This window comes from Octopus bimaculoides, chromosome 16 (assembly GCF_001194135.2).
Source record: "Octopus bimaculoides isolate UCB-OBI-ISO-001 chromosome 16, ASM119413v2, whole genome shotgun sequence".
Taxonomy (NCBI): domain Eukaryota; kingdom Metazoa; phylum Mollusca; class Cephalopoda; order Octopoda; family Octopodidae; genus Octopus; species Octopus bimaculoides.
In genome coordinates, this window is record NC_068996.1 from 35,350,585 (window position 1) to 35,360,669 (window position 10,085).

Below are 10,085 nucleotides of genomic sequence, written 5' to 3' on the forward strand. Positions count from 1 at the left end.
TATATATATATATATATATATATATATATACTTTATGTAAAAGCAGCAGAAATATAACAAAAAAACTGTTACTCTGAGTTTCACGTTCCCGTTGATCAGATAGTTTTGTTAGAAATGGAGAAAGAATAACAATGCAAAAATATATCTGGTCTGGGAAAGTGCGTTACGGTATTTATTTTGAGTCTTTACATTTAGAGTTCAAATCCCACAGAGGTCAACTTTGCCTTTCATTCCTCCGAAATTGGTAAAATGATCTACCAATCAAATATTGGAATCGATATCAATTGACTAATCCCTTCGCCTACCCTCAACCCAAATTGCTGGTCTTACTAGAAATAATTATGATTATTTTTCTTATCTGAACACACGACACGAAGGAAAAGAAGCAAATGCAAATATATGTATATTAACAGCATCAAAACTCTGCCACCATTACTGCTGCTGTTGTCGGTGTTGTTACTGCTGCTAACTGCTGCTAGTGCAACTGTTGCTGTTGCTGCTGCTCTCTTTGATATACTACTTGCTGCTGTTATTGTTGATGTTGCTGACAACCTGTAAGAAGGTAATAATTTAACCAGGTAGGCCTAACATAGATCGGTGATTGTATGTGATGGATATGAGATGAAGCACGCAAAATGTTGTGCTAATTCTGTTGTAACTGTTTTGATTAATAAGCTTAAGTTTTATAATGAAAGGAAAATATAGTTCATAGTCGCACAATATTGTAATGAAATAATAATAATAATAATAATAATAGTAATCCAGTATCACTTATGTTATAATACCGGTTCAATAATGTTCAATCAGAAATAATCTATATTACTATATTCTTATCGTTATTTATTATCATTATCGTCATCATCATCATTATCATCATCATGCTGTTAAATTAATAAGTGGCCATTGTAAAAAAAACTGGCTTTAATAATGATGATGATAATAATAGTAATGGTTTCAAATTTTGCCACAAGGGCAGCAATCTTGTGGAAGGGAATTAGTCGATTACATAGATTTCAGTGTTTCACTGGTACTTATTTTATTGACCCCTGAAAGGATGAAAGGCAAAGTCGACTTCAGTAGAATTTGAACTCAGATCGTAGCGATGAGCAAAATACTGCTAAGCATTTTGTCCAGCATGCTAATGATTCTGCCCACTCACTACTTTACTCCATAATAATAGCAACAGTAACAACACAACAACAACATTAAATCCTTTTTAATAAAAGCACAAGGCCTGAAATTTTGTGGAAAGTGGGCAGTTGATTACATTGACCTCTCTCACACACACACACACATACACACACCGTATTCAACTGGTACTTTATTTTATCGACCCCCAAATGGATGAAAAGCAAAGTCAACCTCGGCAAGATTTGAATAGCAACGATAGCAACAATAAGAACAACAATGACAACCACAACAATAATAATAACAACAATGTGTACAAGATCCTTACAGCTATTCTAATGGAATGCTCAAATGCTTTCCTTGTGAACAACATTTTTTTTCCTGGTGAACAAAAAGACTATAAACATGGGTTTTTTTTTTATTTATGTAGGGATCAAATGAAGATTATAAAAAATGGTTCTTGATAATTATTGCAACAGGAAAATAACATCTGTCAGTAGCTTGGATAGATTACAAGAAGACCTTTGATAGTCTTCCACACAGCTGGATAGAAAGGAATACCTAGAGACATTCAAAATTTCACCAGTAATCAGGAATTTTTGTATCTCGTGCCATGAAGCTCTGGAAAATGACATTAATTTTGAATACAGACACTCCAAATATAAACTCTGGACAAGTGTAGAATCTTTCAAGAAGACTCATTATTTTCTTTGTTATTCTGCTTAGTACTATTTCTTCTAAGTAGACTCTTGAATGAAACAAATTATGGATGGGATGTTTCAGTCATTAGACTGCAGCCATGCTGGGGCACCACCTTGAAGAAATCTAGCCAAACAAACTGACCCTGATACTAGTTTCTTTTTTTCATTTTTGCTTTTTTGTACTTATTCTGATGGTCTCTTTTGCTGAACTGCTAAGTTACAGGGATGTGAACACAACACCAGTTTTTGAGCAGTGGTGGGGGACAAACACAGATACAAAAATACATACACACATGCAACAAGCTTCTTAGTTTCTATCTAACAAATTCATTCACAAGACTTTGGTCAGCCAAGGCTATAGGAGAAAGACATTTGCCCAAGGTGCCATGCAGAGGGATTGAATCCAGAACCATGTGGGAAGCAAGCTTCTTACCACACAGCCACACTTGTATCTATGGAAAAACACAATTAATCATGAACTTTATATGGATGACTTGGAACTTCCCAAAAAATGATCAACAAGTGCAAACACTCCTACACACAGTCATATAATTTTGTGATGACATCAAAATGGAATTTGGGCTTGATATATGCACCAAGGCAATATTTGCCAAGGGAAAAATATCAAAGATATAGTCAACAGAGTGCTTGCAAAGACATGACAAGGTAGCTCAGTCGACACACTGGTCAATATGCAGCACATACAAATTTCCCCACCTCACAAAAAAAAATTGGTGGGAAAACATGTTGCCCAGAAAACTGAGGTGACCATCTTTTGAAATTTCAGTGTTCAGACTGATCAAGAAATACAGGCTAACTGACTAGATATAATTGTAAAAATCATTTTGAAAAAAACATGTCTTGTGATTGATGTTGCAGCCTCACTAAAACACATCTTTGAACATGTCTGAGAAATTAGGTAAGTATAAATTGAAATCAGGAGAATGTGGCATCTCAAAGCAACATGTAAATCAAAGAAGGAATGTGTTACTCATATAGTTAGTGAATGTAGTACGCTGGCACAGAAAGAATGCAAGAAAAGACACGACAACCAAGGGAGAATAATCCACTGAGAGTGATGTAGAAAGCTAGGATTTGACTGTACTGATAAGTGGTATGAACATGAACCTAGTAAAGTAAGAGATATAAGATGTGGGATTTTAACATTCAGACTGACAGAATAATAGAAACTAGAAGGCCTGATTTAGTAGTAGCAGACAAAGAAAATAGAAAATGCTGGGTAATTGACTTTACAGTCCCAAATGACAAGGAAGTCTATATGAAAGGGATACAGAAAATAACAAAGTACCTGGACCTAGTCATTGAGTTATAGAGGCTATGGAGAGTGTGGATAAAATGTATTATTATAATTATAGGTGTATTAGGAACTGTTCCTAAGATTTGGCAATGTACCACACTGTTTCACCCCTCTTATCCCATATTGTGCATTTGTTGCTCTCAGTGGACATGATACCAATAGTGATTGGTGCACTTGGAAGTATCAGTACCCAACTACCAGCATGGTGCAAAAAGATTGGCACAGACATAAAGATAGAATACTTACATAAATTATTGTTGCTTGGAACTGCAGGAGTCCTCTACAGAGTTCTTGAAGTGTGATCAGTAAACAAGTATCATCTTAGTATGCTGGCTGTGGACAGCTGACTTTTTTTCAACATACCCAGCAAAATAAAGCTGAGAGTTTTCATGATCTAATAATGATAATAATTCTTTCTACTATTAGTCACAAGGCCTGAAACTTGGGGTTCAGTGCTGATCTTATTTCACTGACTCTGAAAAAAAGTAAAGCACATTTTACCTCAGTGAAGTCTTAACTCAGAACATAAAGACAGGCGAAATGCTCTAAAGCATTTTATCTGGCATGTTAACAACTAAGCCAGCTGACCACCTTAAATCAACTTAATCATATGGCTAATGTAAATGATCCACAAATTAATGATGACACTATAGTCCAGCTGGTCATTTGCAGCTTTTACTACAACTATCACAGTAATGTGTCTCTTCTCAGTTAAATGCTATGCAGAATTATTACATTTTGTATTGTGTAAAGACATGTCTTGCCTGGCCAATAGAAAGACAACAATTATTACATGATTGACAGATGTATACTTTTTGATATGGCAAAGGTTTATTATTAGTTTGCTTTGGTTCATGTACTTTTGAGTGAAGACCAGCCTTAAAAAAGAGTAATTCAGTCACAGGCAAAACATTTGAAGGGATTATTACTGTCAACAGGATTTCCTTTCCTTATTTCTCATTTTAATTTTGTGTATTAGGTACAATTCTCTTTAAAATACATGGATATATTCAGTATATATTTTCTCTGCAATATCATATCAACTGCAAAATGCATGGATACATTCAGTATATATTTTCTCTGTGATATCCTATCAATTGCAAGTTTTCCAACTTTCTATATGAATATATTCTTTTTTTTTTTTCAGATCAGATTTAAGTGAGTCCTTGTCCCTTAATTTCACTCTGTAAAAATATCCGTTCTCATAACATAGTTCTTCATACAATAGACAGTTTGGTATGCTTCCATATATCAGATGGCTCCTGAGCACTATTAATAATATATAATTCAGTACAAACTGTAATATGGTCAGATTATCAGTGGCTAAACCAGTACTCCAGTATGGAGTACTGGATGAACCCACTATAGGGGCAACAACTATTTGACAATATTATGTTGAGACTTAAAAATACTCTGAACCAGTGAATGAATGTGATAAGACTTTACTGATTGATGGTAGATTTGTGTTATTTAGCCATGATGAAGGCAGATTATCTAGGAGAAAGTCATTCCAAATAACCAATTGGCAGACCAAGACAATACAATCTTTGATCTGTAATCATTTGTCATACTCAATGATTTTCGCAGTGCATTGTTTTAGGTGATTTTACCCATGGTTAAGTAAGGCAGTGCAGGGCAAGCTATATCTTCATTTCATAATGGATACCTTAGGTCTTATCCATACACAGCTGTTACTCATTAATTCAGACCGTCCACATTACTGCGTCAAGCTATTTTATACTTTTCTCACATCTTTTAATAAATACATTATCATATGCATTGTGTAACTTTTAATATATTCTTCGAGTGATGTATTTTGGGTGATAAATGGTTGGTGGCAACCTTAAAACAAACACAAAAATCACTATCAATTTTATGAAATGTATGACTCTCAGAAAAATATAAATGGCAAAAAGTATTTGCAAAATTCAATTTCACAAGTTTATGCCTGCAGGGGTTCCAAGAAAAAAAACAGCTGTTGCCCAGGTCATCATAGAGTGACTACCACAAAGCACATATCCAACTTTTCTGGTTGGCTGTTAGCATGTAAGAACTTTGGGTGATAATGAGACATCTGTTGAAAGAAAAACTACTTTAATAATTCATGGAGCGCATGCAGAACAGCGTGAATTCAAGTACTAACATATCTATTCATTCTTAATACACTGGCAGATTTAAACATGAATATCTGATTGTTGTTGTTTTTCATTATTGGAGGGCACCCTGCTCCCTTCAGATGATGTGTGTTCATAACACACCATTTTGAGAAAACATGGAGTTTCAGCCCCTTTGTGTTTCTCTTCAGTCAAAGCTGCTCTGATCTATGTGTTGGAAAGAAGATTGGTAGTTGGCATATCCAAGAAGAAAAGTACTGAGTTAGTGATCCATATCTGGGACCTGAAGACCAAAAATATCCCACACATCATCAAGTGGAGCGTTGTAGAACAATCTATGCCATACATTAAAGGGTCAAGAAGGTGCAGGCTTTGTATAGCTGAAAGATTTCATAGCTGAAAGATTTCACCAGTCTATTGAATTCTAGATTTGAAATTTTCATCAGATGTAAACATCTGGATATGTTTCTATTATCAAACTGGAAAACACCAACTTCTCCAGATTAAGCATGCAGTCTCACAAATTTCCCCCATTGAATTAATTGCATTAACCATTATTAATTCCCATTCTAATGAGCAAAAGGGACACAACTCTTACCTCCTTTTCTTTCATGCTCCTTTTTTCTTGTTCCCTTTTTCATTTACTTTTTCCTCTCATTCTTTTTCATGCTTTCTAACTTTTTCTTGGAAAGCAGCCATGTTGTATTTTGAGGTTGAATGATTACCTGATAATAGACAGCATGCGATACAAGCTCATCCAACTATTGTATTATCAGAGACACAAAACTTAAAACACAAGCTCCTATGTAAATCCTGCGTGTATTAAATTATATTTATCGCTCACTGGATGGAGTACATTTTTTATTGGTCTCACTAATAATGGAACAGTACAATGTGTGTGTGTGTACTTTTCTCTTTAAATGTTAAAAGTAACATAGGCAATACATTCTTGGCATTATTAAATAAGCATTTCTCAGTAAACTATAAATACAGGATGATTTTTTTAAAAGATGCTCCATAAAAAATTTCATACAGCTGCTGCTATAATATAAAGGATATTATCACTAGCAAGTCATGAACCCATTCCCAGTTATAACTGTTGAGACCCTGAAGCTTGCCTGCTCAATCAGGCATGTTTGATAAAGCCAGTTGTGTATGAAGCTGAAATTACAGCAGTGCTACAAGATAATGTAATCAGAAAGAAAAACTACATTGGTATATGCAAAGGCAATTTTTTAAGTGCTGTTATGCAAACTACCAGTTTTCTTTTAAATATATTAAGATGGAAACTGAAAGAAGCTTGTCGTATATATATATATATATATATATATATATATATATATATATATATATATATATATTATATATATATATATGTATGTATGTATATATCTGTGTGTCTGAGTTTCTTCCCCACCACCACCACCACCACCATCACTTGACAACCAATGTTGGTGTGTTTACATCTCCATAGCTTAGCAGTTTGGCAAAGAATAAGAACTAGAATAAGAACTAAGCTTACAAAGAATAAGTCCTAGGATCAATTTATTCATCTAAAGGCAGTCCTCCAGCATGGCCGCAGTCAAATGATTGAAACAAGTAAAAGAATAGAATATATATGTATATATATATATACAATTATAAATAGGGGCAAAAGAAAAAAATTTTCTCTGCCAATATTCTGAAAAATAGACTTTAGATCATCTAACCACATACAAAATTTTTCACTATAAATACACAGCGTGTTGAAACAAGGAAAACAAGCTAACAGAAATTTTTAAAATTCCGTTATTTCCAAATAGGACCGATTTCTTGATTAATCCAAACAGATTCTTCCTTCATCAGTGAGAAATACAATAAGAATAACTTGAATACTAACATATACCCGTGGAAAAAGCAGGTGCAAGATGATGAGTACATTTAAGTACTCATATATATCCTAACAGAAATTCTGTAGCAAGCCTCAACACACATGTAGTCAGTTGCCACTGATAAATTTTTGTTTTTTGAAAAATTTTATCCTTATATTAGAAGTAAATTTATGTATGTATATATATATATATATATATACACACATACATAAATCTATCTATCTATATATATATAGATAGATAGATATAGATATATATACATACATGTATGTATATATATGTACAGGATCTTTGGGCTATATTAAATGATTTTTGTCTCCTTTTGCTATTTAGGAAGAGCTTGATGAATTCATGAACTGTCAATTGTGTTGGAGAGTATGAGAAAAAGTTAGCTGACGTGGATGACTGGAAGCCATCTCAATATTGGAAAAGAGTTACCTGTATTGTGATGATTCACACTGGGTATCAAAATGGTGACACCATGACTGTTGCTGAATGCTCAGTGAACACTTCAAAGGCTATAAGACATATCATGGACAGCTGCAATGGAGACTACAAAGTCACGGCCAGTAGAAAGGGACATACCAGGCATTCTGACTGAATCCGCACAAGTGAATTCATCCCTACATCTTTGAACAGGGCCTTGGGCTCAGTTAAGATGGTTGTGTATAGCTGCTAGAGACTGTGGTCAATCCCTGGCTGGAGAGGGTTGCTACTGGAAGGTATGTGGTAGCAGAATTCAGCTCCTTGCATACCTCCAGAAAGAGTCAGAAGTGGTTGTCAAAGAATATCTGTGACTTCACCATCCCCAATTTCTGGCTTCCTAATTCCTCAATTGAAATCCTATGGATTACTGTGTGGGGCATGGTTGAGAAAGACACTCACCACCCTCTCTCTGCAACACTAAGGCCAAGCTGGTGGCCACAATCAAAAAGGTATTCAAAAGTTTTCCCAGGGACACAGTGAGAAATGATAGCTCAGGTTCCAGAGCCATCTTGAGTCTGTGGTTGAAGCTGAGTATGGCTACTTTGAGTAAACTCTTATTTCCCAGCCATACTTTGATAGGTATTGGCTCAGGCCATGTCTAATTTAACAGCACCACCTGGTAATCTTTTTTTTTTTTCTTTGCTTGGATTTTTTTAAATACTTTTATTTTGAGATGGAATTATATTGGGTTGTCCGGAAAGTTCGGGCTGATTTATAGTAGCTTACCTTTTGACTTATTTGCCATGAAACCACCTCAATTCTGGGAAGAGGATATTTTCAAGTTAAAGGAAAGATGGAGAAGCATTGTGCAAAAAAATGGTTCATATTTGGTTGATTAAAAATGTAATGGTAAGTATTTATTGACCTTTTTCTTTCCTTTAAAAATCGGCACGAACTTTCCGGACAACCCAATATTTTCTTTTCCTTTTATGCAAATTAAAAATAGCACAAAACCATGTATGTATGTATGTATGTATGCTTGTATGCATGCATGCATGACTTTCTCTGTGCAGTGGGGGTTTTAACCCACTATTTGCGTGCTATTCTTTATAGCTTTATCTACTTTGTGTTCAACCATTAAAAAGATTTTTGTGTGTATGCGAGAATAAAAACGAATGGATATTTCAAAGTGTCATATGAGTACAATTGTGTAACTTAATATATGTAACGTTATGCAAATTCGTATTTCACAAAGTGCCGTTTCTACAGGTGATACACCTCCGAACATTTTCAGGTGATATGTCGCCAAATACTTTAAGGACACATGACAATTCCGTGAGGAAAGCAAGGATTTATTGTAAAACTTACCAATCAAAAAGAATACAACATTGGGTGAATATATTTAGGCCCGCTACTAGTTAAACCTCTTGACTTCACAGTGAATTAAATTAATGCATGAATTCCTTGAAAGGGGAGCGATCTGATTTTTAGTTCTTTACCTAAGTAGGAGAGAATATCTGTAAGAGAAATTTATAGACAGCATTATAGACGTTCCATGGTAGAAGATAAAAGCTGGATTCGAACGTTAAACATTCCGTAGCGGCTTATTTAATCCCATGTTTATTGCAAAATGTACGAGATTTTATAACATTTCACATATGGCGAAAAGAGCAGATCACCTAACAGAATATTCTAGATGTTTTTAGAATACTAGAATTAATCAAACTTTTTATCAACGAAACTCCACCAGTTAGCATTACAACGTAACAAAATTTTCGATACAGCGCATCAAGCAAGATATTAACCTGTCTATTGTTAAGATGATATACAGGAGAGACAGTTCTTCACTCTGCGATGTGCGTGGACAAGTGCTTATATGTTTGAGTACGTACACGAACGTGCACATTCCCACATGCGTTCATACACAGAGGCGTAACCAGATTCTAAAGTTAGTGGGAGCGAGTACATTAAAAAAAAAAGGCGTGTTACATATACCAAACAGTTTTCAGCTCATTTCTCTCCTATCACTCGAAATCTTTCACTAGTTATCATATAAAATAATATACGTAATTGTATTCTTCATTCTAAATTCATGTTTCAGTTACGATGTATGTAACTTACAACTACTGATATAGAGAACTAAAGAGTTAAAAGAATTGTTGAAAAGGTGCCAGTTTTGAAAGATGTGTTCGTGAGGAGCGGTCGATTCCCTATTAGCTACGCCACTGCTCATACACACGCACACGGACGGACAAAGCCAGTAGATTACGAAATCTTTAAATGTATTAAAGTGTACCTGTGACATTTTAAAATGTCATTTGAAATAACACCAGTGAACTACTGTTTCAACTCTGTATTAGCTACTGATCTGAATGGTTAAATCACCTGGAATTCGAAATCTGAGAAGCCCAAAATACGCTGAGGTGGTCCCCTGTTAATATGTCTCAATCTGGTTAACTCCTTCTGTTTTACACTGTGTGTGTGTGTGTGTGTGAGAGAGAGAGAGAGAGAGAGAGAGAGAGATAGA